Below are 23,824 nucleotides of genomic sequence, written 5' to 3'. Positions count from 1 at the left end.
GGTGTTATTTAAAGCCTGTAGCAAGCATATAGTATAGTCATTGCAATTGATCTCTGTGTTAAACTTGGTGCTGTGTTTATGTGCTGATGGTGGCTCTGGTGCTGTATTCATGTACTGATGATGGGTCTTGTGTTGAACTCGTATGCTGATGTAGTCATATGCTGATGGAAGTTCTGTTTCCGTAACCATGCACTGACGGCGGTTCTGGTGATGTATCAATGTAGCTGCTGCAATCTTTAACTTATTAGACTTGATATTAGGTCATGCTAGGGTCAGTATGCTGTGCTGAAAATACAGCTGTCTGAATGAGGCCATTATAGGTCAGCTGAGCAAGAGTTTGACAAAAGCTCCCAGACACTATAGACAGCTTTGCCATCATTAGGGCGGCTGCTCTTTCTCTCCCAAAAATGGCAGTTTTCTTCACAGTCTCACCTCCCTTGTCTGAAAGTGCCCAAACGAAAAAGGAGCCTGGCCAACAGTGGTTCATCTGATCAGTCACATACCACGTGTGCACTTTATCGGACTGTGATGTCAGAGGTGACGACACAGCCAATCCTCGTTAGTATAGTGGTAAGTATCCCCGCCTGTCACGCGGGAGACCGGGGTTCGATTCCCCGACGGGGAGGCCTCTTATATTCTTGAATTTGCTACGAGAAGCTGATCGAGATGGCAAAAAATTCATATTCAGGAGCTTTTGATATTTTATTGTTTGATTGTCACTTTACTGCCACCAAAAGTCACTACATGTGTGATAAATCCATCCCCCCCAAAACGGAATGATTGCGCTCATACCTATTACCAGTTCTTTCCGTAGGGGATAAACGCCACGCCCACGGCCGGTTAGCTCAGTTGGTTAGAGCGTGGTGCTAATAACGCCAAGGTCGCGGGTTCGATCCCCGTACGGGCCAAGTACAGCTTTTTAGAGGTCCCGTGCACTCGTTTCATCCCAGGTGGGTCGATGCAGATGCTGAAGCTTGTTTCTTTTTACTCCGCATTTTGTTCATAGTGTTTTCTGTGTAGAATTGCATGCCTAACTGATTTGGAGAAGTAGCTGTTCCTATGGTGTGGTGTTATTTAAAGCCTGTAGCAAGCATATAGTATAGTCATTGCAATTGATCTCTGTGTTAAACTTGGTGCTGTGTTTATGTGCTGATGGTGGCTCTGGTGCTGTATTCATGTACTGATGATGGGTCTTGTGTTGAACTCGTATGCTGATGTAGTCATATGCTGATGGAAGTTCTGTTTCCGTAACCATGCACTGACGGCGGTTCTGGTGATGTATCAATGTAGCTGCTGCAATCTTTAACTTATTAGACTTGATATTAGGTCATGCTAGGGTCAGTATGCTGTGCTGAAAATACAGCTGTCTGAATGAGGCCATTATAGGTCAGCTGAGCAAGAGTTTGACAAAAGCTCCCAGACACTATAGACAGCTTTGCCATCATTAGGGCGGCTGCTCTTTCTCTCCCAAAAATGGCAGTTTTCTTCACAGTCTCACCTCCCTTGTCTGAAAGTGCCCAAACGAAAAAGGAGCCTGGCCAACAGTGGTTCATCTGATCAGTCACATACCACGTGTGCACTTTATCGGACTGTGATGTCAGAGGTGACGACACAGCCAATCCTTGTTAGTATAGTGGTAAGTATCCCCGCCTGTCACGCGGGAGACCGGGGTTCGATTCCCCGATGGGGAGGCCTCTTATATTCTTGAATTTGCTACGAGAAGCTGATCGAGATGGCAAAAAATTCATATTCAGGAGCTTTTGATATTTTATTGTTTGATTGTCACTTTACTGCCACCAAAAGTCACTACATGTGTGATAAATCCATCCCCCCCAAAACGGAATGATTGCGCTCATACCTATTACCAGTTCTTTCCGTAGGGGATAAACGCCACGCCCACGGCCGGTTAGCTCAGTTGGTTAGAGCGTGGTGCTAATAACGCCAAGGTCGCGGGTTCGATCCCCGTACGGGCCAAGTACAGCTTTTTAGAGGTCCCGTGCACTCGTTTCATCCCAGGTGGGTCGATGCAGATGCTGAAGCTTGTTTCTTTTTACTCCGCATTTTGTTCATAGTGTTTTCTGTGTAGAATTGCATGCCTAACTGATTTGGAGAAGTAGCTGTTCCTATGGTGTGGTGTTATTTAAAGCCTGTAGCAAGCATATAGTATAGTCATTGCAATTGATCTCTGTGTTAAACTTGGTGCTGTGTTTATGTGCTGATGGTGGCTCTGGTGCTGTATTCATGTACTGATGATGGGTCTTGTGTTGAACTCGTATGCTGATGTAGTCATATGCTGATGGAAGTTCTGTTTCCGTAACCATGCACTGACGGCGGTTCTGGTGATGTATCAATGTAGCTGCTGCAATCTTTAACTTATTAGACTTGATATTAGGTCATGCTAGGGTCAGTATGCTGTGCTGAAAATACAGCTGTCTGAATGAGGCCATTATAGGTCAGCTGAGCAAGAGTTTGACAAAAGCTCCCAGACACTATAGACAGCTTTGCCATCATTAGGGCGGCTGCTCTTTCTCTCCCAAAAATGGCAGTTTTCTTCACAGTCTCACCTCCCTTGTCTGAAAGTGCCCAAACGAAAAAGGAGCCTGGCCAACAGTGGTTCATCTGATCAGTCACATACCACGTGTGCACTTTATCGGACTGTGATGTCAGAGGTGACGACACAGCCAATCCTCGTTAGTATAGTGGTAAGTATCCCCGCCTGTCACGCGGGAGACCGGGGTTCGATTCCCCGACGGGGAGGCCTCTTATATTCTTGAATTTGCTACGAGAAGCTGATCGAGATGGCAAAAAATTCATATTCAGGAGCTTTTGATATTTTATTGTTTGATTGTCACTTTACTGCCACCAAAAGTCACTACATGTGTGATAAATCCATCCCCCCCAAAACGGAATGATTGCGCTCATACCTATTACCAGTTCTTTCCGTAGGGGATAAACGCCACGCCCATGGCCGGTTAGCTCAGTTGGTTAGAGCGTGGTGCTAATAACGCCAAGGTCGCGGGTTCGATCCCCGTACGGGCCAAGTACAGCTTTTTAGAGGTCCCGTGCACTCGTTTCATCCCAGGTGGGTCGATGCAGATGCTGAAGCTTGTTTCTTTTTACTCCGCATTTTGTTCATAGTGTTTTCTGTGTAGAATTGCATGCCTAACTGATTTGGAGAAGTAGCTGTTCCTATGGTGTGGTGTTATTTAAAGCCTGTAGCAAGCATATAGTATAGTCATTGCAATTGATCTCTGTGTTAAACTTGGTGCTGTGTTTATGTGCTGATGGTGGCTCTGGTGCTGTATTCATGTACTGATGATGGGTCTTGTGTTGAACTCGTATGCTGATGTAGTCATATGCTGATGGAAGTTCTGTTTCCGTAACCATGCACTGACGGCGGTTCTGGTGATGTATCAATGTAGCTGCTGCAATCTTTAACTTATTAGACTTGATATTAGGTCATGCTAGGGTCAGTATGCTGTGCTGAAAATACAGCTGTCTGAATGAGGCCATTATAGGTCAGCTGAGCAAGAGTTTGACAAAAGCTCCCAGACACTATAGACAGCTTTGCCATCATTAGGGCGGCTGCTCTTTCTCTCCCAAAAATGGCAGTTTTCTTCACAGTCTCACCTCCCTTGTCTGAAAGTGCCCAAACGAAAAAGGAGCCTGGCCAACAGTGGTTCATCTGATCAGTCACATACCACGTGTGCACTTTATCGGACTGTGATGTCAGAGGTGACGACACAGCCAATCCTCGTTAGTATAGTGGTAAGTATCCCCGCCTGTCACGCGGGAGACCGGGGTTCGATTCCCCGACGGGGAGGCCTCTTATATTCTTGAATTTGCTACGAGAAGCTGATCGAGATGGCAAAAAATTCATATTCAGGAGCTTTTGATATTTTATTGTTTGATTGTCACTTTACTGCCACCAAAAGTCACTACATGTGTGATAAATCCATCCCCCCCAAAACGGAATGATTGCGCTCATACCTATTACCAGTTCTTTCCGTAGGGGATAAACGCCACGCCCATGGCCGGTTAGCTCAGTTGGTTAGAGCGTGGTGCTAATAACGCCAAGGTCGCGGGTTCGATCCCCGTACGGGCCAAGTACAGCTTTTTAGAGGTCCCGTGCACTCGTTTCATCCCAGGTGGGTCGATGCAGATGCTGAAGCTTGTTTCTTTTTACTCCGCATTTTGTTCATAGTGTTTTCTGTGTAGAATTGCATGCCTAACTGATTTGGAGAAGTAGCTGTTCCTATGGTGTGGTGTTATTTAAAGCCTGTAGCAAGCATATAGTATAGTCATTGCAATTGATCTCTGTGTTAAACTTGGTGCTGTGTTTATGTGCTGATGGTGGCTCTGGTGCTGTATTCATGTACTGATGATGGGTCTTGTGTTGAACTCGTATGCTGATGTAGTCATATGCTGATGGAAGTTCTGTTTCCGTAACCATGCACTGACGGCGGTTCTGGTGATGTATCAATGTAGCTGCTGCAATCTTTAACTTATTAGACTTGATATTAGGTCATGCTAGGGTCAGTATGCTGTGCTGAAAATACAGCTGTCTGAATGAGGCCATTATAGGTCAGCTGAGCAAGAGTTTGACAAAAGCTCCCAGACACTATAGACAGCTTTGCCATCATTAGGGCGGCTGCTCTTTCTCTCCCAAAAATGGCAGTTTTCTTCACAGTCTCACCTCCCTTGTCTGAAAGTGCCCAAACGAAAAAGGAGCCTGGCCAACAGTGGTTCATCTGATCAGTCACATACCACGTGTGCACTTTATCGGACTGTGATGTCAGAGGTGACGACACAGCCAATCCTTGTTAGTATAGTGGTAAGTATCCCCGCCTGTCACGCGGGAGACCGGGGTTCGATTCCCCGATGGGGAGGCCTCTTATATTCTTGAATTTGCTACGAGAAGCTGATCGAGATGGCAAAAAATTCATATTCAGGAGCTTTTGATATTTTATTGTTTGATTGTCACTTTACTGCCACCAAAAGTCACTACATGTGTGATAAATCCATCCCCCCCAAAACGGAATGATTGCGCTCATACCTATTACCAGTTCTTTCCGTAGGGGATAAACGCCACGCCCACGGCCGGTTAGCTCAGTTGGTTAGAGCGTGGTGCTAATAACGCCAAGGTCGCGGGTTCGATCCCCGTACGGGCCAAGTACAGCTTTTTAGAGGTCCCGTGCACTCGTTTCATCCCAGGTGGGTCGATGCAGATGCTGAAGCTTGTTTCTTTTTACTCCGCATTTTGTTCATAGTGTTTTCTGTGTAGAATTGCATGCCTAACTGATTTGGAGAAGTAGCTGTTCCTATGGTGTGGTGTTATTTAAAGCCTGTAGCAAGCATATAGTATAGTCATTGCAATTGATCTCTGTGTTAAACTTGGTGCTGTGTTTATGTGCTGATGGTGGCTCTGGTGCTGTATTCATGTACTGATGATGGGTCTTGTGTTGAACTCGTATGCTGATGTAGTCATATGCTGATGGAAGTTCTGTTTCCGTAACCATGCACTGACGGCGGTTCTGGTGATGTATCAATGTAGCTGCTGCAATCTTTAACTTATTAGACTTGATATTAGGTCATGCTAGGGTCAGTATGCTGTGCTGAAAATACAGCTGTCTGAATGAGGCCATTATAGGTCAGCTGAGCAAGAGTTTGACAAAAGCTCCCAGACACTATAGACAGCTTTGCCATCATTAGGGCGGCTGCTCTTTCTCTCCCAAAAATGGCAGTTTTCTTCACAGTCTCACCTCCCTTGTCTGAAAGTGCCCAAACGAAAAAGGAGCCTGGCCAACAGTGGTTCATCTGATCAGTCACATACCACGTGTGCACTTTATCGGACTGTGATGTCAGAGGTGACGACACAGCCAATCCTCGTTAGTATAGTGGTAAGTATCCCCGCCTGTCACGCGGGAGACCGGGGTTCGATTCCCCGACGGGGAGGCCTCTTATATTCTTGAATTTGCTACGAGAAGCTGATCGAGATGGCAAAAAATTCATATTCAGGAGCTTTTGATATTTTATTGTTTGATTGTCACTTTACTGCCACCAAAAGTCACTACATGTGTGATAAATCCATCCCCCCCAAAACGGAATGATTGCGCTCATACCTATTACCAGTTCTTTCCGTAGGGGATAAACGCCACGCCCATGGCCGGTTAGCTCAGTTGGTTAGAGCGTGGTGCTAATAACGCCAAGGTCGCGGGTTCGATCCCCGTACGGGCCAAGTACAGCTTTTTAGAGGTCCCGTGCACTCGTTTCATCCCAGGTGGGTCGATGCAGATGCTGAAGCTTGTTTCTTTTTACTCCGCATTTTGTTCATAGTGTTTTCTGTGTAGAATTGCATGCCTAACTGATTTGGAGAAGTAGCTGTTCCTATGGTGTGGTGTTATTTAAAGCCTGTAGCAAGCATATAGTATAGTCATTGCAATTGATCTCTGTGTTAAACTTGGTGCTGTGTTTATGTGCTGATGGTGGCTCTGGTGCTGTATTCATGTACTGATGATGGGTCTTGTGTTGAACTCGTATGCTGATGTAGTCATATGCTGATGGAAGTTCTGTTTCCGTAACCATGCACTGACGGCGGTTCTGGTGATGTATCAATGTAGCTGCTGCAATCTTTAACTTATTAGACTTGATATTAGGTCATGCTAGGGTCAGTATGCTGTGCTGAAAATACAGCTGTCTGAATGAGGCCATTATAGGTCAGCTGAGCAAGAGTTTGACAAAAGCTCCCAGACACTATAGACAGCTTTGCCATCATTAGGGCGGCTGCTCTTTCTCTCCCAAAAATGGCAGTTTTCTTCACAGTCTCACCTCCCTTGTCTGAAAGTGCCCAAACGAAAAAGGAGCCTGGCCAACAGTGGTTCATCTGATCAGTCACATACCACGTGTGCACTTTATCGGACTGTGATGTCAGAGGTGACGACACAGCCAATCCTCGTTAGTATAGTGGTAAGTATCCCCGCCTGTCACGCGGGAGACCGGGGTTCGATTCCCCGACGGGGAGGCCTCTTATATTCTTGAATTTGCTACGAGAAGCTGATCGAGATGGCAAAAAATTCATATTCAGGAGCTTTTGATATTTTATTGTTTGATTGTCACTTTACTGCCACCAAAAGTCACTACATGTGTGATAAATCCATCCCCCCCAAAACGGAATGATTGCGCTCATACCTATTACCAGTTCTTTCCGTAGGGGATAAACGCCACGCCCACGGCCGGTTAGCTCAGTTGGTTAGAGCGTGGTGCTAATAACGCCAAGGTCGCGGGTTCGATCCCCGTACGGGCCAAGTACAGCTTTTTAGAGGTCCCGTGCACTCGTTTCATCCCAGGTGGGTCGATGCAGATGCTGAAGCTTGTTTCTTTTTACTCCGCATTTTGTTCATAGTGTTTTCTGTGTAGAATTGCATGCCTAACTGATTTGGAGAAGTAGCTGTTCCTATGGTGTGGTGTTATTTAAAGCCTGTAGCAAGCATATAGTATAGTCATTGCAATTGATCTCTGTGTTAAACTTGGTGCTGTGTTTATGTGCTGATGGTGGCTCTGGTGCTGTATTCATGTACTGATGATGGGTCTTGTGTTGAACTCGTATGCTGATGTAGTCATATGCTGATGGAAGTTCTGTTTCCGTAACCATGCACTGACGGCGGTTCTGGTGATGTATCAATGTAGCTGCTGCAATCTTTAACTTATTAGACTTGATATTAGGTCATGCTAGGGTCAGTATGCTGTGCTGAAAATACAGCTGTCTGAATGAGGCCATTATAGGTCAGCTGAGCAAGAGTTTGACAAAAGCTCCCAGACACTATAGACAGCTTTGCCATCATTAGGGCGGCTGCTCTTTCTCTCCCAAAAATGGCAGTTTTCTTCACAGTCTCACCTCCCTTGTCTGAAAGTGCCCAAACGAAAAAGGAGCCTGGCCAACAGTGGTTCATCTGATCAGTCACATACCACGTGTGCACTTTATCGGACTGTGATGTCAGAGGTGACGACACAGCCAATCCTCGTTAGTATAGTGGTAAGTATCCCCGCCTGTCACGCGGGAGACCGGGGTTCGATTCCCCGACGGGGAGGCCTCTTATATTCTTGAATTTGCTACGAGAAGCTGATCGAGATGGCAAAAAATTCATATTCAGGAGCTTTTGATATTTTATTGTTTGATTGTCACTTTACTGCCACCAAAAGTCACTACATGTGTGATAAATCCATCCCCCCCAAAACGGAATGATTGCGCTCATACCTATTACCAGTTCTTTCCGTAGGGGATAAACGCCACGCCCACGGCCGGTTAGCTCAGTTGGTTAGAGCGTGGTGCTAATAACGCCAAGGTCGCGGGTTCGATCCCCGTACGGGCCAAGTACAGCTTTTTAGAGGTCCCGTGCACTCGTTTCATCCCAGGTGGGTCGATGCAGATGCTGAAGCTTGTTTCTTTTTACTCCGCATTTTGTTCATAGTGTTTTCTGTGTAGAATTGCATGCCTAACTGATTTGGAGAAGTAGCTGTTCCTATGGTGTGGTGTTATTTAAAGCCTGTAGCAAGCATATAGTATAGTCATTGCAATTGATCTCTGTGTTAAACTTGGTGCTGTGTTTATGTGCTGATGGTGGCTCTGGTGCTGTATTCATGTACTGATGATGGGTCTTGTGTTGAACTCGTATGCTGATGTAGTCATATGCTGATGGAAGTTCTGTTTCCGTAACCATGCACTGACGGCGGTTCTGGTGATGTATCAATGTAGCTGCTGCAATCTTTAACTTATTAGACTTGATATTAGGTCATGCTAGGGTCAGTATGCTGTGCTGAAAATACAGCTGTCTGAATGAGGCCATTATAGGTCAGCTGAGCAAGAGTTTGACAAAAGCTCCCAGACACTATAGACAGCTTTGCCATCATTAGGGCGGCTGCTCTTTCTCTCCCAAAAATGGCAGTTTTCTTCACAGTCTCACCTCCCTTGTCTGAAAGTGCCCAAACGAAAAAGGAGCCTGGCCAACAGTGGTTCATCTGATCAGTCACATACCACGTGTGCACTTTATCGGACTGTGATGTCAGAGGTGACGACACAGCCAATCCTCGTTAGTATAGTGGTAAGTATCCCCGCCTGTCACGCGGGAGACCGGGGTTCGATTCCCCGACGGGGAGGCCTCTTATATTCTTGAATTTGCTACGAGAAGCTGATCGAGATGGCAAAAAATTCATATTCAGGAGCTTTTGATATTTTATTGTTTGATTGTCACTTTACTGCCACCAAAAGTCACTACATGTGTGATAAATCCATCCCCCCCAAAACGGAATGATTGCGCTCATACCTATTACCAGTTCTTTCCGTAGGGGATAAACGCCACGCCCACGGCCGGTTAGCTCAGTTGGTTAGAGCGTGGTGCTAATAACGCCAAGGTCGCGGGTTCGATCCCCGTACGGGCCAAGTACAGCTTTTTAGAGGTCCCGTGCACTCGTTTCATCCCAGGTGGGTCGATGCAGATGCTGAAGCTTGTTTCTTTTTACTCCGCATTTTGTTCATAGTGTTTTCTGTGTAGAATTGCATGCCTAACTGATTTGGAGAAGTAGCTGTTCCTATGGTGTGGTGTTATTTAAAGCCTGTAGCAAGCATATAGTATAGTCATTGCAATTGATCTCTGTGTTAAACTTGGTGCTGTGTTTATGTGCTGATGGTGGCTCTGGTGCTGTATTCATGTACTGATGATGGGTCTTGTGTTGAACTCGTATGCTGATGTAGTCATATGCTGATGGAAGTTCTGTTTCCGTAACCATGCACTGACGGCGGTTCTGGTGATGTATCAATGTAGCTGCTGCAATCTTTAACTTATTAGACTTGATATTAGGTCATGCTAGGGTCAGTATGCTGTGCTGAAAATACAGCTGTCTGAATGAGGCCATTATAGGTCAGCTGAGCAAGAGTTTGACAAAAGCTCCCAGACACTATAGACAGCTTTGCCATCATTAGGGCGGCTGCTCTTTCTCTCCCAAAAATGGCAGTTTTCTTCACAGTCTCACCTCCCTTGTCTGACAGTGCCCAAACGAAAAAGGAGCCTGGCCAACAGTGGTTCATCTGATCAGTCACATACCACGTGTGCACTTTATCGGACTGTGATGTCAGAGGTGACGACACAGCCAATCCTTGTTAGTATAGTGGTAAGTATCCCCGCCTGTCACGCGGGAGACCGGGGTTCGATTCCCCGATGGGGAGGCCTCTTATATTCTTGAATTTGCTACGAGAAGCTGATCGAGATGGCAAAAAATTCATATTCAGGAGCTTTTGATATTTTATTGTTTGATTGTCACTTTACTGCCACCAAAAGTCACTACATGTGTGATAAATCCATCCCCCCCAAAACGGAATGATTGCGCTCATACCTATTACCAGTTCTTTCCGTAGGGGATAAACGCCACGCCCACGGCCGGTTAGCTCAGTTGGTTAGAGCGTGGTGCTAATAACGCCAAGGTCGCGGGTTCGATCCCCGTACGGGCCAAGTACAGCTTTTTAGAGGTCCCGTGCACTCGTTTCATCCCAGGTGGGTCGATGCAGATGCTGAAGCTTGTTTCTTTTTACTCCGCATTTTGTTCATAGTGTTTTCTGTGTAGAATTGCATGCCTAACTGATTTGGAGAAGTAGCTGTTCCTATGGTGTGGTGTTATTTAAAGCCTGTAGCAAGCATATAGTATAGTCATTGCAATTGATCTCTGTGTTAAACTTGGTGCTGTGTTTATGTGCTGATGGTGGCTCTGGTGCTGTATTCATGTACTGATGATGGGTCTTGTGTTGAACTCGTATGCTGATGTAGTCATATGCTGATGGAAGTTCTGTTTCCGTAACCATGCACTGACGGCGGTTCTGGTGATGTATCAATGTAGCTGCTGCAATCTTTAACTTATTAGACTTGATATTAGGTCATGCTAGGGTCAGTATGCTGTGCTGAAAATACAGCTGTCTGAATGAGGCCATTATAGGTCAGCTGAGCAAGAGTTTGACAAAAGCTCCCAGACACTATAGACAGCTTTGCCATCATTAGGGCGGCTGCTCTTTCTCTCCCAAAAATGGCAGTTTTCTTCACAGTCTCACCTCCCTTGTCTGAAAGTGCCCAAACGAAAAAGGAGCCTGGCCAACAGTGGTTCATCTGATCAGTCACATACCACGTGTGCACTTTATCGGACTGTGATGTCAGAGGTGACGACACAGCCAATCCTTGTTAGTATAGTGGTAAGTATCCCCGCCTGTCACGTGGGAGACCGGGGTTCGATTCCCCGACGGGGAGGCCTCTTATATTCTTGAATTTGCTACGAGAAGCTGATCGAGATGGTAAAAAATTCATATTCAGGAGCTTTTGATATTTTATTGTTTGATTGTCACTTTACTGCCACCAAAAGTCACTACATGTGTGATAAATCCATCCCCCCCAAAACGGAATGATTGCGCTCATACCTATTACCAGTTCTTTCCGTAGGGGATAAACGCCACGCCCACGGCCGGTTAGCTCAGTTGGTTAGAGCGTGGTGCTAATAACGCCAAGGTCGCGGGTTCAATCCCCGTACGGGCCAAGTACAGCTTTTTAGAGGTCCCGTGCACTCGTTTCATCCCAGGTGGGTCGATGCAGATGCTGAAGCTTGTTTCTTTTTACTCCGCATTTTGTTCATAGTGTTTTCTGTGTAGAATTGCATGCCTAACTGATTTGGAGAAGTAGCTGTTCCTATGGTGTGGTGTTATTTAAAGCCTGTAGCAAGCATATAGTATAGTCATTGCAATTGATCTCTGTGTTAAACTTGGTGCTGTGTTTATGTGCTGATGGTGGCTCTGGTGCTGTATTCATGTACTGATGATGGGTCTTGTGTTGAACTCGTATGCTGATGTAGTCATATGCTGATGGAAGTTCTGTTTCCGTAACCATGCACTGACGGCGGTTCTGGTGATGTATCAATGTAGCTGCTGCAATCTTTAACTTATTAGACTTGATATTAGGTCATGCTAGGGTCAGTATGCTGTGCTGAAAATACAGCTGTCTGAATGAGGCCATTATAGGTCAGCTGAGCAAGAGTTTGACAAAAGCTCCCAGACACTATAGTCAGCTTTGCCATCATTAGGGCGGCTGCTCTTTCTCTCCCAAAAATGGCAGTTTTCTTCACAGTCTCACCTCCCTTGTCTGAAAGTGCCCAAACGAAAAAGGAGCCTGGCCAACAGTGGTTCATCTGATCAGTCACATACCACGTGTGCACTTTATCGGACTGTGATGTCAGAGGTGACGACACAGCCAATCCTCGTTAGTATAGTGGTAAGTATCCCCGCCTGTCACGCGGGAGACCGGGGTTCGATTCCCCGACGGGGAGGCCTCTTATATTCTTGAATTTGCTACGAGAAGCTGATCGAGATGGCAAAAAATTCATATTCAGGAGCTTTTGATATTTTATTGTTTGATTGTCACTTTACTGCAACCAAAAGTCACTACATGTGTGATAAATCCATCCCCCCCAAAACGGAATGATTGCGCTCATACCTATTACCAGTTCTTTCCGTAGGGGATAAACGCCACGCCCATGGCCGGTTAGCTCAGTTGGTTAGAGCGTGGTGCTAATAACGCCAAGGTCGCGGGTTCGATCCCCGTACGGGCCAAGTACAGCTTTTTAGAGGTCCCGTGCACTCGTTTCATCCCAGGTGGGTCGATGCAGATGCTGAAGCTTGTTTCTTTTTACTCCGCATTTTGTTCATAGTGTTTTCTGTGTAGAATTGCATGCCTAACTGATTTGGAGAAGTAGCTGTTCCTATGGTGTGGTGTTATTTAAAGCCTGTAGCAAGCATATAGTATAGTCATTGCAATTGATCTCTGTGTTAAACTTGGTGCTGTGTTTATGTGCTGATGGTGGCTCTGGTGCTGTATTCATGTACTGATGATGGGTCTTGTGTTGAACTCGTATGCTGATGTAGTCATATGCTGATGGAAGTTCTGTTTCCGTAACCATGCACTGACGGCGGTTCTGGTGATGTATCAATGTAGCTGCTGCAATCTTTAACTTATTAGACTTGATATTAGGTCATGCTAGGGTCAGTATGCTGTGCTGAAAATACAGCTGTCTGAATGAGGCCATTATAGGTCAGCTGAGCAAGAGTTTGACAAAAGCTCCCAGACACTATAGACAGCTTTGCCATCATTAGGGCGGCTGCTCTTTCTCTCCCAAAAATGGCAGTTTTCTTCACAGTCTCACCTCCCTTGTCTGAAAGTGCCCAAACGAAAAAGGAGCCTGGCCAACAGTGGTTCATCTGATCAGTCACATACCACGTGTGCACTTTATCGGACTGTGATGTCAGAGGTGACGACACAGCCAATCCTTGTTAGTATAGTGGTAAGTATCCCCGCCTGTCACGCGGGAGACCGGGGTTCGATTCCCCGACGGGGAGGCCTCTTATATTCTTGAATTTGCTACGAGAAGCTGATCGAGATGGCAAAAAATTCATATTCAGGAGCTTTTGATATTTTATTGTTTGATTGTCACTTTACTGCCACCAAAAGTCACTACATGTGTGATAAATCCATCCCCCCCAAAACGGAATGATTGCGCTCATACCTATTACCAGTTCTTTCCGTAGGGGATAAACGCCATGCCCATGGCCGTTTAGCTAAGTTGGTTAGAGCGTGGTGCTAATAACGCCAAGGTCGCGGGTTCGATCCCCGTACGGGCCAAGTACAGCTTTTTAGAGGTCCCGTGCACTCGTTTCATCCCAGGTGGGTCGATGCAGATGCTGAAGCTTGTTTCTTTTTACTCCGCATTTTGTTCATAGTGTTTTCTGTGTAGAATTGCATGCCTAACTGATTTGGAGAAGTAGCTGTTCCTATGGTGTGGTGTTATTTAAAGCCTGTAGCAAGCATATAGTATAGTCATTGCAATTGATCTCTGTGTTAAACTTGGTGCTGTGTTTATGTGCTGATGGTGGCTCTGGTGCTGTATTCATGTACTGATGATGGGTCTTGTGTTGAACTCGTATGCTGATGTAGTCATATGCTGATGGAAGTTCTGTTTCCGTAACCATGCACTGACGGCGGTTCTGGTGATGTATCAATGTAGCTGCTGCAATCTTTAACTTATTAGACTTGATATTAGGTCATGCTAGGGTCAGTATGCTGTGCTGAAAATACAGCTGTCTGAATGAGGCCATTATAGGTCAGCTGAGCAAGAGTTTGACAAAAGCTCCCAGACACTATAGACAGCTTTGCCATCATTAGGGCGGCTGCTCTTTCTCTCCCAAAAATGGCAGTTTTCTTCACAGTCTCACCTCCCTTGTCTGAAAGTGCCCAAACGAAAAAGGAGCCTGGCCAACAGTGGTTCATCTGATCAGTCACATACCACGTGTGCACTTTATCGGACTGTGATGTCAGAGGTGACGACACAGCCAATCCTCGTTAGTATAGTGGTAAGTATCCCCGCCTGTCACACGGGAGACCGGGGTTCGATTCCCCGACAGGGAGGCCTCTTATATTCTTGAATTTGCTACGAGAAGCTGATCGAGATGGCAAAAAATTCATATTCAGGAGCTTTTGATATTTTATTGTTTGATTGTCACTTTACTGCCACCAAAAGTCACTACATGTGTGATAAATCCATCCCCCCCAAAACGGAATGATTGCGCTCATACCTATTACCAGTTCTTTCCGTAGGGGATAAACGCCACGCCCATGGCCGGTTAGCTCAGTTGGTTAGAGCGTGGTGCTAATAACGCCAAGGTCGCGGGTTCGATCCCCGTACGGGCCAAGTACAGCTTTTTAGAGGTCCCGTGCACTCGTTTCATCCCAGGTGGGTCGATGCAGATGCTGAAGCTTGTTTCTTTTTACTCCGCATTTTGTTCATAGTGTTTTCTGTGTAGAATTGCATGCCTAACTGATTTGGAGAAGTAGCTGTTCCTATGGTGTGGTGTTATTTAAAGCCTGTAGCAAGCATATAGTATAGTCATTGCAATTGATCTCTGTGTTAAACTTGGTGCTGTGTTTATGTGCTGATGGTGGCTCTGGTGCTGTATTCATGTACTGATGATGGGTCTTGTGTTGAACTCGTATGCTGATGTAGTCATATGCTGATGGAAGTTCTGTTTCCGTAACCATGCACTGACGGCGGTTCTGGTGATGTATCAATGTAGCTGCTGCAATCTTTAACTTATTAGACTTGATATTAGGTCATGCTAGGGTCAGTATTCTGTGCTGAAAATACAGCTGTCTGAATGAGGCCATTATAGGTCAGCTGAGCAAGAGTTTGACAAAAGCTCCCAGACACTATAGACAGCTTTGCCATCATTAGGGCGGCTGCTCTTTCTCTCCCAAAAATGGCAGTTTTCTTCACAGTCTCACCTCCCTTGTCTGAAAGTGCCCAAACGAAAAAGGAGCCTGGCCAACAGTGGTTCATCTGATCAGTCACATACCACGTGTGCACTTTATCGGACTGTGATGTCAGAGGTGACGACACAGCCAATCCTCGTTAGTATAGTGGTAAGTATCCCTGCCTGTCACGCGGGAGACCGGGGTTCGATTCCCCGACGGGGAGGCCTCTTATATTCTTGAATTTGCTACGAGAAGCTGATCGAGATGGCAAAAAATTCATATTCAGGAGCTTTTGATATTTTATTGTTTGATTGTCACTTTACTGCCACCAAAAGTCACTACATGTGTGATAAATCCATCCCCCCCAAAACGGAATGATTGCGCTCATACCTATTACCAGTTCTTTCCGTAGGGGATAAACGCCACGCCCATGGCCGGTTAGCTCAGTTGGTTAGAGCGTGGTGCTAATAACGCCAAGGTCGCGGGTTCGATCCCCGTACGGGCCAAGTACAGCTTTTTAGAGGTCCCGTGCACTTGTTTCATCCCAGGTGGGTCGATGCAGATGCTGAAGCTTGTTTCTTTTTACTCCGCATTTTGTTCATAGTGTTTTCTGTGTAGAATTGCATGCCTAACTGATTTGGAGAAGTAGCTGTTCCTATGGTGTGGTGTTATTTAAAGCCTGTAGCAAGCATATAGTATAGTCATTGCAATTGATCTCTGTGTTAAACTTGGTGCTGTGTTTATGTGCTGATGGTGGCTCTGGTGCTGTATTCATGTACTGATGATGGGTCTTGTGTTGAACTCGTATGCTGATGTAGTCATATGCTGATGGAAGTTCTGTTTCCGTAACCATGCACTGACGGCGGTTCTGGTGATGTATCAATGTAGCTGCTGCAATCTTTAACTTATTAGACTTGATATTAGGTCATGCTAGGGTCAGTATGCTGTGCTGAAAATACAGCTGTCTGAATGAGGCCATTATAGGTCAGCTGAGCAAGAGTTTGACAAAAGCTCCCAGACACTATAGACAGCTTTGCCATCATTAGGGCGGCTGCTCTTTCTCTCCCAAAAATGGCAGTTTTCTTCACAGTCTCACCTCCCTTGTCTGAAAGTGCCCAAACGAAAAAGGAGCCTGGCCAACAGTGGTTCATCTGATCAGTCACATACCACGTGTGCACTTTATCGGACTGTGATGTCAGAGGTGACGACACAGCCAATCCTCGTTAGTATAGTGGAAAGTATCCCCGCCTGTCACGCGGGAGACCGGGGTTCGATTCCCCGACGGGGAGGCCTCTTATATTCTTGAATTTGCTACGAGAAGCTGATCGAGATGGCAAAAAATTCATATTCAGGAGCTTTTGATATTTTATTGTTTGATTGTCACTTTACTGCCACCAAAAGTCACTACATGTGTGATAAATCCATCCCCCCCAAAACGGAATGATTGCGCTCATACCTATTACCAGTTCTTTCCGTAGGGGATAAACGCCACGCCCATGGCCGGTTAGCTCAGTTGGTTAGAGCGTGGTGCTAATAACGCCAAGGTCGCGGGTTCGATCCCCGTACGGGCCAAGTACAGCTTTTTAGAGGTCCCGTGCACTCGTTTCATCCCAGGTGGGTCGATGCAGATGCTGAAGCTTGTTTCTTTTTACTCCGCATTTTGTTCATAGTGTTTTCTGTGTAGAATTGCATGCCTAACTGATTTGGAGAAGTAGCTGTTCCTATGGTGTGGTGTTATTTAAAGCCTGTAGCAAGCATATAGTATAGTCATTGCAATTGATCTCTGTGTTAAACTTGGTGCTGTGTTTATGTGCTGATGGTGGCTCTGGTGCTGTATTCATGTACTGATGATGGGTCTTGTGTTGAACTCGTATGCTGATGTAGTCATATGCTGATGGAAGTTCTGTTTCCGTAACCATGCACTGACGGCGGTTCTGGTGATGTATCAATGTAGCTGCTGCAATCTTTAACTTATTAGACTTGATATTAGGTCATGCTAGGGTCAGTATGCTGTGCTGAAAATACAGCTGTCTGAAAGAGGCCATTATAGGTCAGCTGAGCAAGAGTTTGACAAAAGCTCCCAGACACTATAGACAGCTTTGCCATCATTAGGGCGGCTGCTCTTTCTCTCCCAAAAATGGCAGTTTTCTTCACAGTCTCACCTCCCTTGTCTGAAAGTGCCCAAACGAAAAAGGAGCCTGGCCAACAGTGGTTCATCTGATCAGTCACATACCACGTGTGCACTTTATCGGACTGTGATGTCAGAGGTGACGACACAGCCAATCCTCGTTAGTATAGTGGTAAGTATCCCCGCCTGTCACGCGGGAGACCGGGGTTCGATTCCCCGACGGGGAGGCCTCTTATATTCTTGAATTTGCTACGAGAAGCTGATCGAGATGGCAAAAAATTCATATTCAGGAGCTTTTGATATTTTATTGTTTGATTGTCACTTTACTGCCACCAAAAGTCACTACATGTGTGATAAATCCATCCCCCCCAAAACGGAATGATTGCGCTCATACCTATTACCAGTTCTTTCCGTAGGGGATAAACGCCACGCCCATGGCCGGTTAGCTCAGTTGGTTAGAGCCTGGTGCTAATAACGCCAAGGTCGCGGGTTCGATCCCCGTACAGGCCAAGTACAGCTTTTTAGAGGTCCCGTGCACTCGTTTCATCCCAGGTGGGTCGATGCAGATGCTGAAGCTTGTTTCTTTTTACTCCGCATTTTGTTCATAGTGTTTTCTGTGTAGAATTGCATGCCTAACTGATTTGGAGAAGTAGCTGTTCCTATGGTGTGGTGTTATTTAAAGCCTGTAGCAAGCATATAGTATAGTCATTGCAATTGATCTCTGTGTTAAACTTGGTGCTGTGTTTATGTGCTGATGGTGGCTCTGGTGCTGTATTCATGTACTGATGATGGGTCTTGTGTTGAACTCGTATGCTGATGTAGTCATATGCTGATGGAAGTTCTGTTTCCGTAACCATGCACTGACGGCGGTTCTGGTGATGTATCAATGTAGCTGCTGCAATCTTTAACTTATTAGACTTGATATTAGGTCATGCTAGGGTCAGTATGCTGTGCTGAAAATACAGCTGTCTGAATGAGGCCATTATAGGTCAGCTGAGCAAGAGTTTGACAAAAGCTCCCAGACACTATAGACAGCTTTGCCATCATTAGGGTGGCTGCTCTTTCTCTCCCAAAAATGGCAGTTTTCTTCACAGTCTCACCTCCCTTGTCTGAAAGTGCCCAAACGAAAAAGGAGCCTGGCCAACAGTGGTTCATCTGATCAGTCACATACCACGTGTGCACTTTATCGGACTGTGATGTCAGAGGTGACGACACAGCCAATCCTCGTTAGTATAGTGGTAAGTATCCCCGCCTGTCACGCGGGAGACCGGGGTTCGATTCCCCGACGGGGAGGCCTCTTATATTCTTGAATTTGCTACGAGAAGCTGATCGAGATGGCAAAACATTCATATTCAGGAGCTTTTGATATTTTATTGTTTGATTGTCACTTTACTGCCACCAAAAGTCACTACATGTGTGATAAATCCATCCCCCCCAAAACGGAATGATTGCGCTCATACCTATTACCAGTTCTTTCCGTAGGGGATAGACGCCACGCCCATGGCCGGTTAGCTCAGTTGGTTAGAGCGTGGTGCTAATAACGCCAAGGTCGCGGGTTCGATCCCCGTACGGGCCAAGTACAGCTTTTTAGAGGTCCCGTGCACTCGTTTCATCCCAGGTGGGTCGATGCAGATGCTGAAGCTTATTTCTTTTTTCTCCGCATTTTGTTCATAGTGTTTTCTGTGTAGAATTGCATGCCTAACTGATTTGGAGAAGTAGCTGTTCCTATGGTGTGGTGTTATTTAAAGCCTGTAGCAAGCATATAGTATAGTCATTGCAATTGATCTCTGTGTTAAACTTGGTGCTGTGTTTATGTGCTGATGGTGGCTCTGGTGCTGTATTCATGTACTGATGATGGGTCTTGTGTTGAACTCGTATGCTGATGTAGTCATATGCTGATGGAAGTTCTGTTTCCGTAACCATGCACTGACGGCGGTTCTGGTGATGTATCAATGTAGCTGCTGCAATCTTTAACTTATTAGACTTGATATTAGGTCATGCTAGGGTCAGTATGCTGTGCTGAAAATACAGCTGTCTGAATGAGGCCATTATAGGTCAGCTGAGCAAGAGTTTGACAAAAGCTCCCAGACACTATAGACAGCTTTGCCATCATTAGGGCGGCTGCTCTTTCTCTCCCAAAAATGGCAGTTTTCTTCACAGTCTCACCTCCCTTGTCTGAAAGTGCCCAAACGAAAAAGGAGCCTGGCCAACAGTCGTTCATCTGATCAGTCACATACCACGTGTGCACTTTATCGGACTGTGATGTCAGAGGTGACGACACAGCCAATCCTCGTTAGTATAGTGGTAAATATCCCCGCCTGTCACGCGGGAGACCGGGGTTCGATTCCCCGACGGGGAGGCCTCTTATATTCTTGAATTTGCTACGAGAAGCTGATCGAGATGGCAAAAAATTCATATTCAGGAGCTTTTGATATTTTATTGTTTGATTGTCACTTTACTGCCACCAAAAGTCACTACATGTGTGATAAATCCATCCCCCCCAAAACGGAATGATTGCGCTCATACCTATTACCAGTTCTTTCCGTAGGGGATAAACGCCACGCCCATGGCCGGTTAGCTCAGTTGGTTAGAGCGTGGTGCTAATAACGCCAAGGTCGCGGGTTCGATCCCCGTACGGGCCAAGTACAGCTTTTTAGAGGTCCCGTGCACTCGTTTCATCCCAGGTGGGTCGATGCAGATGCTGAAGCTTGTTTCTTTTTACTCCGCATTTTGTTCATAGTGTTTTCTGTGTAGAATTGCATGCCTAACTGATTTGGAGAAGTAGCTGTTCCTATGGTGTGGTGTTATTTAAAGCCTGTAGCAAGCATATAGTATAGTCATTGCAATTGATCTCTGTGTTAAACTTGGTGCTGTGTTTATGTGCTGATGGTGGCTCTGGTGCTGTATTCATGTACTGATGATGGGTCTTGTGTTGAACTCGTATGCTGATATAGTCATATGCTGATGGAAGTTCTGTTTCCGTAACCATGCACTGACGGCGGTTCTGGTGATGTATCAATGTAGCTGCTGCAATCTTTAACTTATTAGACTTGATATTAGGTCATGCTAGGGTCAGTATGCTGTGCTGAAAATACAGCTGTCTGAATGAGGCCATTATAGGTCAGCTGAGCAAGAGTTTGACAAAAGCTCCCAGACACTATAGACAGCTTTGCCATCATTAGGGCGGCTGCTCTTTCTCTCCCAAAAATGGCAGTTTTCTTCACAGTCTCACCTCCCTTGTCTGAAAGTGCCCAAACGAAAAAGGAGCCTGGCCAACAGTGGTTCATCTGATCAGTCACATACCACGTGTGCACTTTATCGGACTGTGATGTCAGAGGTGACGACACAGCCAATCCTCGTTAGTATAGTGGTAAGTATCCCCGCCTGTCACGCGGGAGACCGGGGTTCGATTCCCCGACGGGGAGGCCTCTTATATTCTTGAATTTGCTACGAGAAGCTGATCGAGATGGCAAAAAATTCATATTCAGGAGCTTTTGATATTTTATTGTTTGATTGTCACTTTACTGCCACCAAAAGTCACTACATGTGTGATAAATCCATCCCCCCCAAAACGGAATGATTGCGCTCATACCTATTACCAGTTCTTTCCGTAGGGGATAAACGCCACGCCCATGGCCGGTTAGCTCAGATGGTTAGTACGTGGTGCTAATAACGCCAAGGTCGCGGGTTCGATCCCCGTACGGGCCAAGTACAGCTTTTTAGAGGTCCCGTGCACTCGTTTCATCCCAGGTGGGTCGATGCAGATGCTGAAGCTTGTTTCTTTTTACTCCGCATTTTGTTCATAGTGTTTTCTGTGTAGAATTGCATGCCTAACTGATTTGGAGAAGTAGCTGTTCCTATGGTGTGGTGTTATTTAAAGCCTGTAGCAAGCATATAGTATAGTCATTGCAATTGATCTCTGTGTTAAACTTGGTGCTGTGTTTATGTGCTGATGGTGGCTCTGGTGCTGTATTCATGTACTGATGATGGGTCTTGTGTTGAACTCGTATGCTGATGTAGTCATATGCTGATGGAAGTTCTGTTTCCGTAACCATGCACTGACGGCGGTTCTGGTGATGTATCAATGTAGCTGCTGCAATCTTTAACTTATTAGACTTGATATTAGGTCATGCTAGGGTCAGTATGCTGTGCTGAAAATACAGCTGTCTGAATGAGGCCATTATAGGTCAGCTGAGCAAGAGTTTGACAAAAGCTCCCAGACACTATAGACAGCTTTGCCATCATTAGGGCGGCTGCTCTTTCTCTCCCAAAAATGGCAGTTTTCTTCACAGTCTCACCTCCCTTGTCTGAAAGTGCCCAAACGAAAAAGGAGCCTGGCCAACAGTGGTTCATCTGATCAGTCACATACCACGTGTGCACTTTATCGGACTGTGATGTCAGAGGTGACGACACAGCCAATCCTCGTTAGTATAGTGGTAAGTATCCCCGCCTGTCACGCGGGAGACCGGGGTTCGATTCCCCGACGGGGAGGCCTCTTATATTCTTGAATTTGCTACGAGAAGCTGATCGAGATGGCAAAAAATTCATATTCAGGAGCTTTTGATATTTTATTGTTTGATTGTCACTTTACTGCCACCAAAAGTCACTACATGTGTGATAAATCCATCCCCCCCAAAACGGAATGATTGCGCTCATACCTATTACCAGTTCTTTCCGTAGGGGATAAACGCCACGCCCATGGCCGGTTAGCTCAGTTGGTTAGAACCTGGTGCTAATAACGCCAAGGTCGCGGGTTCGATCCCCGTACAGGCCAAGTACAGCTTTTTAGAGGTCCCGTGCACTCGTTTCATCCCAGGTGGGTCGATGCAGATGCTGAAGCTTGTTTCTTTTTACTCCGCATTTTGTTCATAGTGTTTTCAGTGTAGAATTGCATGCCTAACTGATTTGGAGAAGTAGCTGTTCCTATGGTGTGGTGTTATTTAAAGCCTGTAGCAAGCATATAGTATAGTCATTGCAATTGATCTCTGTGTTAAACTTGGTGCTGTGTTTATGTGCTGATGGTGGCTCTGGTGCTGTATTCATGTACTGATGATGGGTCTTGTGTTGAACTCGTATGCTGATGTAGTCATATGCTGATGGAAGTTCTGTTTCCGTAACCATGCACTGACGGCGGTTCTGGTGATGTATCAATGTAGCTGCTGCAATCTTTAACTTATTAGACTTGATATTAGGTCATGCTAGGGTCAGTATGCTGTGCTGAAAATACAGCTGTCTGAATGAGGCCATTATAGGTCAGCTGAGCAAGAGTTTGACAAAAGCTCCCAGACACTATAGACAGCTTTGCCATCATTAGGGTGGCTGCTCTTTCTCTCCCAAAAATGGCAGTTTTCTTCACAGTCTCACCTCCCTTGTCTGAAAGTGCCCAAACGAAAAAGGAGCCTGGCCAACAGTGGTTCATCTGATCAGTCACATACCACGTGTGCACTTTATCGGACTGTGATGTCAGAGGTGACGACACAGCCAATCCTCGTTAGTATAGTGGTAAGTATCCCCGCCTGTCACGCGGGAGACCGGGGTTCGATTCCCCGACGGGGAGGCCTCTTATATTCTTGAATTTGCTACGAGAAGCTGATCGAGATGGCAAAACATTCATATTCAGGAGCTTTTGATATTTTATTGTTTGATTGTCACTTTACTGCCACCAAAAGTCACTACATGTGTGATAAATCCATCCCCCCCAAAACGGAATGATTGCGCTCATACCTATTACCAGTTCTTTCCGTAGGGGATAAACGCCACGCCCATGGCCGGTTAGCTCAGTTGGTTAGAGCGTGGTGCTAATAACGCCAAGGTCGCGGGTTCGATCCCCGTACGGGCCAAGTACAGCTTTTTAGAGGTCCCGTGCACTCGTTTCATCCCAGGTGGGTCGATGCAGATGCTGAAGCTTATTTCTTTTTACTCCGCATTTTGTTCATAGTGTTTTCTGTGTAGAATTGCATGCCTAACTGATTTGGAGAAGTAGCTGTTCCTATGGTGTGGTGTTATTTAAAGCCTGTAGCAAGCATATAGTATAGTCATTGCAATTGATCTCTGTGTTAAACTTGGTGCTGTGTTTATGTGCTGATGGTGGCTCTGGTGCTGTATTCATGTACTGATGATGGGTCTTGTGTTGAACTCGTATGCTGATGTAGTCATATGCTGATGGAAGTTCTGTTTCCGTAACCATGCACTGACGGCGGTTCTGGTGATGTATCAATGTAGCTGCTGCAATCTTTAACTTATTAGACTTGATATTAGGTCATGCTAGGGTCAGTATGCTGTGCTGAAAATACAGCTGTCTGAATGAGGCCATTATAGGTCAGCTGAGCAAGAGTTTGACAAAAGCTCCCAGACACTATAGACAGCTTTG

The 23,824-nt window shown here is 45.8% G+C and overlaps 30 non-coding genes across 30 annotated transcripts; all 30 read left to right on the top strand.

The window, feature by feature from the left end:
• Positions 1-553: 553 nt before the first annotated feature.
• Positions 554-625, top strand: TRNAD-GUC (transfer RNA aspartic acid (anticodon GUC)). The gene has a single exon. It is a non-coding gene; the product is annotated as a tRNA-Asp (tRNA).
• Positions 626-834: 209 nt separating this feature from the next.
• TRNAI-AAU (transfer RNA isoleucine (anticodon AAU)) lies at positions 835-908 on the top strand. Its single transcript has one exon. It is a non-coding gene; the product is annotated as a tRNA-Ile (tRNA).
• Positions 909-1,900: 992 nt separating this feature from the next.
• Positions 1,901-1,974, top strand: TRNAI-AAU (transfer RNA isoleucine (anticodon AAU)). The gene has a single exon. It is a non-coding gene; the product is annotated as a tRNA-Ile (tRNA).
• Positions 1,975-2,685: 711 nt separating this feature from the next.
• TRNAD-GUC (transfer RNA aspartic acid (anticodon GUC)) lies at positions 2,686-2,757 on the top strand. Its single transcript has one exon. It is a non-coding gene; the product is annotated as a tRNA-Asp (tRNA).
• A 209-nt stretch (positions 2,758-2,966) lies between these two features.
• TRNAI-AAU (transfer RNA isoleucine (anticodon AAU)) lies at positions 2,967-3,040 on the top strand. The gene has a single exon. It is a non-coding gene; the product is annotated as a tRNA-Ile (tRNA).
• A 711-nt stretch (positions 3,041-3,751) lies between these two features.
• Positions 3,752-3,823, top strand: TRNAD-GUC (transfer RNA aspartic acid (anticodon GUC)). The gene has a single exon. It is a non-coding gene; the product is annotated as a tRNA-Asp (tRNA).
• Positions 3,824-4,032: 209 nt separating this feature from the next.
• TRNAI-AAU (transfer RNA isoleucine (anticodon AAU)) lies at positions 4,033-4,106 on the top strand. The gene has a single exon. It is a non-coding gene; the product is annotated as a tRNA-Ile (tRNA).
• A 992-nt stretch (positions 4,107-5,098) lies between these two features.
• On the top strand, positions 5,099-5,172 carry TRNAI-AAU (transfer RNA isoleucine (anticodon AAU)). Its single transcript has one exon. It is a non-coding gene; the product is annotated as a tRNA-Ile (tRNA).
• A 711-nt stretch (positions 5,173-5,883) lies between these two features.
• TRNAD-GUC (transfer RNA aspartic acid (anticodon GUC)) lies at positions 5,884-5,955 on the top strand. Its single transcript has one exon. It is a non-coding gene; the product is annotated as a tRNA-Asp (tRNA).
• A 209-nt stretch (positions 5,956-6,164) lies between these two features.
• On the top strand, positions 6,165-6,238 carry TRNAI-AAU (transfer RNA isoleucine (anticodon AAU)). The gene has a single exon. It is a non-coding gene; the product is annotated as a tRNA-Ile (tRNA).
• Positions 6,239-6,949: 711 nt separating this feature from the next.
• TRNAD-GUC (transfer RNA aspartic acid (anticodon GUC)) lies at positions 6,950-7,021 on the top strand. Its single transcript has one exon. It is a non-coding gene; the product is annotated as a tRNA-Asp (tRNA).
• Positions 7,022-7,230: 209 nt separating this feature from the next.
• TRNAI-AAU (transfer RNA isoleucine (anticodon AAU)) lies at positions 7,231-7,304 on the top strand. The gene has a single exon. It is a non-coding gene; the product is annotated as a tRNA-Ile (tRNA).
• Positions 7,305-8,015: 711 nt separating this feature from the next.
• Positions 8,016-8,087, top strand: TRNAD-GUC (transfer RNA aspartic acid (anticodon GUC)). The gene has a single exon. It is a non-coding gene; the product is annotated as a tRNA-Asp (tRNA).
• Positions 8,088-8,296: 209 nt separating this feature from the next.
• On the top strand, positions 8,297-8,370 carry TRNAI-AAU (transfer RNA isoleucine (anticodon AAU)). The gene has a single exon. It is a non-coding gene; the product is annotated as a tRNA-Ile (tRNA).
• A 711-nt stretch (positions 8,371-9,081) lies between these two features.
• On the top strand, positions 9,082-9,153 carry TRNAD-GUC (transfer RNA aspartic acid (anticodon GUC)). Its single transcript has one exon. It is a non-coding gene; the product is annotated as a tRNA-Asp (tRNA).
• Positions 9,154-9,362: 209 nt separating this feature from the next.
• Positions 9,363-9,436, top strand: TRNAI-AAU (transfer RNA isoleucine (anticodon AAU)). Its single transcript has one exon. It is a non-coding gene; the product is annotated as a tRNA-Ile (tRNA).
• Positions 9,437-10,428: 992 nt separating this feature from the next.
• Positions 10,429-10,502, top strand: TRNAI-AAU (transfer RNA isoleucine (anticodon AAU)). Its single transcript has one exon. It is a non-coding gene; the product is annotated as a tRNA-Ile (tRNA).
• Positions 10,503-12,279: 1,777 nt separating this feature from the next.
• On the top strand, positions 12,280-12,351 carry TRNAD-GUC (transfer RNA aspartic acid (anticodon GUC)). The gene has a single exon. It is a non-coding gene; the product is annotated as a tRNA-Asp (tRNA).
• A 209-nt stretch (positions 12,352-12,560) lies between these two features.
• Positions 12,561-12,634, top strand: TRNAI-AAU (transfer RNA isoleucine (anticodon AAU)). Its single transcript has one exon. It is a non-coding gene; the product is annotated as a tRNA-Ile (tRNA).
• A 2,058-nt stretch (positions 12,635-14,692) lies between these two features.
• On the top strand, positions 14,693-14,766 carry TRNAI-AAU (transfer RNA isoleucine (anticodon AAU)). The gene has a single exon. It is a non-coding gene; the product is annotated as a tRNA-Ile (tRNA).
• Positions 14,767-15,758: 992 nt separating this feature from the next.
• On the top strand, positions 15,759-15,832 carry TRNAI-AAU (transfer RNA isoleucine (anticodon AAU)). Its single transcript has one exon. It is a non-coding gene; the product is annotated as a tRNA-Ile (tRNA).
• Positions 15,833-16,824: 992 nt separating this feature from the next.
• TRNAI-AAU (transfer RNA isoleucine (anticodon AAU)) lies at positions 16,825-16,898 on the top strand. The gene has a single exon. It is a non-coding gene; the product is annotated as a tRNA-Ile (tRNA).
• Positions 16,899-17,609: 711 nt separating this feature from the next.
• On the top strand, positions 17,610-17,681 carry TRNAD-GUC (transfer RNA aspartic acid (anticodon GUC)). Its single transcript has one exon. It is a non-coding gene; the product is annotated as a tRNA-Asp (tRNA).
• A 994-nt stretch (positions 17,682-18,675) lies between these two features.
• TRNAD-GUC (transfer RNA aspartic acid (anticodon GUC)) lies at positions 18,676-18,747 on the top strand. Its single transcript has one exon. It is a non-coding gene; the product is annotated as a tRNA-Asp (tRNA).
• A 209-nt stretch (positions 18,748-18,956) lies between these two features.
• Positions 18,957-19,030, top strand: TRNAI-AAU (transfer RNA isoleucine (anticodon AAU)). Its single transcript has one exon. It is a non-coding gene; the product is annotated as a tRNA-Ile (tRNA).
• A 992-nt stretch (positions 19,031-20,022) lies between these two features.
• Positions 20,023-20,096, top strand: TRNAI-AAU (transfer RNA isoleucine (anticodon AAU)). Its single transcript has one exon. It is a non-coding gene; the product is annotated as a tRNA-Ile (tRNA).
• Positions 20,097-20,807: 711 nt separating this feature from the next.
• TRNAD-GUC (transfer RNA aspartic acid (anticodon GUC)) lies at positions 20,808-20,879 on the top strand. Its single transcript has one exon. It is a non-coding gene; the product is annotated as a tRNA-Asp (tRNA).
• A 994-nt stretch (positions 20,880-21,873) lies between these two features.
• TRNAD-GUC (transfer RNA aspartic acid (anticodon GUC)) lies at positions 21,874-21,945 on the top strand. Its single transcript has one exon. It is a non-coding gene; the product is annotated as a tRNA-Asp (tRNA).
• A 994-nt stretch (positions 21,946-22,939) lies between these two features.
• Positions 22,940-23,011, top strand: TRNAD-GUC (transfer RNA aspartic acid (anticodon GUC)). Its single transcript has one exon. It is a non-coding gene; the product is annotated as a tRNA-Asp (tRNA).
• A 209-nt stretch (positions 23,012-23,220) lies between these two features.
• TRNAI-AAU (transfer RNA isoleucine (anticodon AAU)) lies at positions 23,221-23,294 on the top strand. The gene has a single exon. It is a non-coding gene; the product is annotated as a tRNA-Ile (tRNA).
• Positions 23,295-23,824: the final 530 nt, after the last annotated feature.

Source organism: Ranitomeya variabilis, chromosome 5 (assembly GCF_051348905.1).
Source record: "Ranitomeya variabilis isolate aRanVar5 chromosome 5, aRanVar5.hap1, whole genome shotgun sequence".
In the NCBI taxonomy this organism is placed as follows: domain Eukaryota; kingdom Metazoa; phylum Chordata; class Amphibia; order Anura; family Dendrobatidae; genus Ranitomeya; species Ranitomeya variabilis.
Note: the sequence above shows the minus strand (reverse complement) of the source record. Positions and strands in the feature narration are given on the sequence as shown.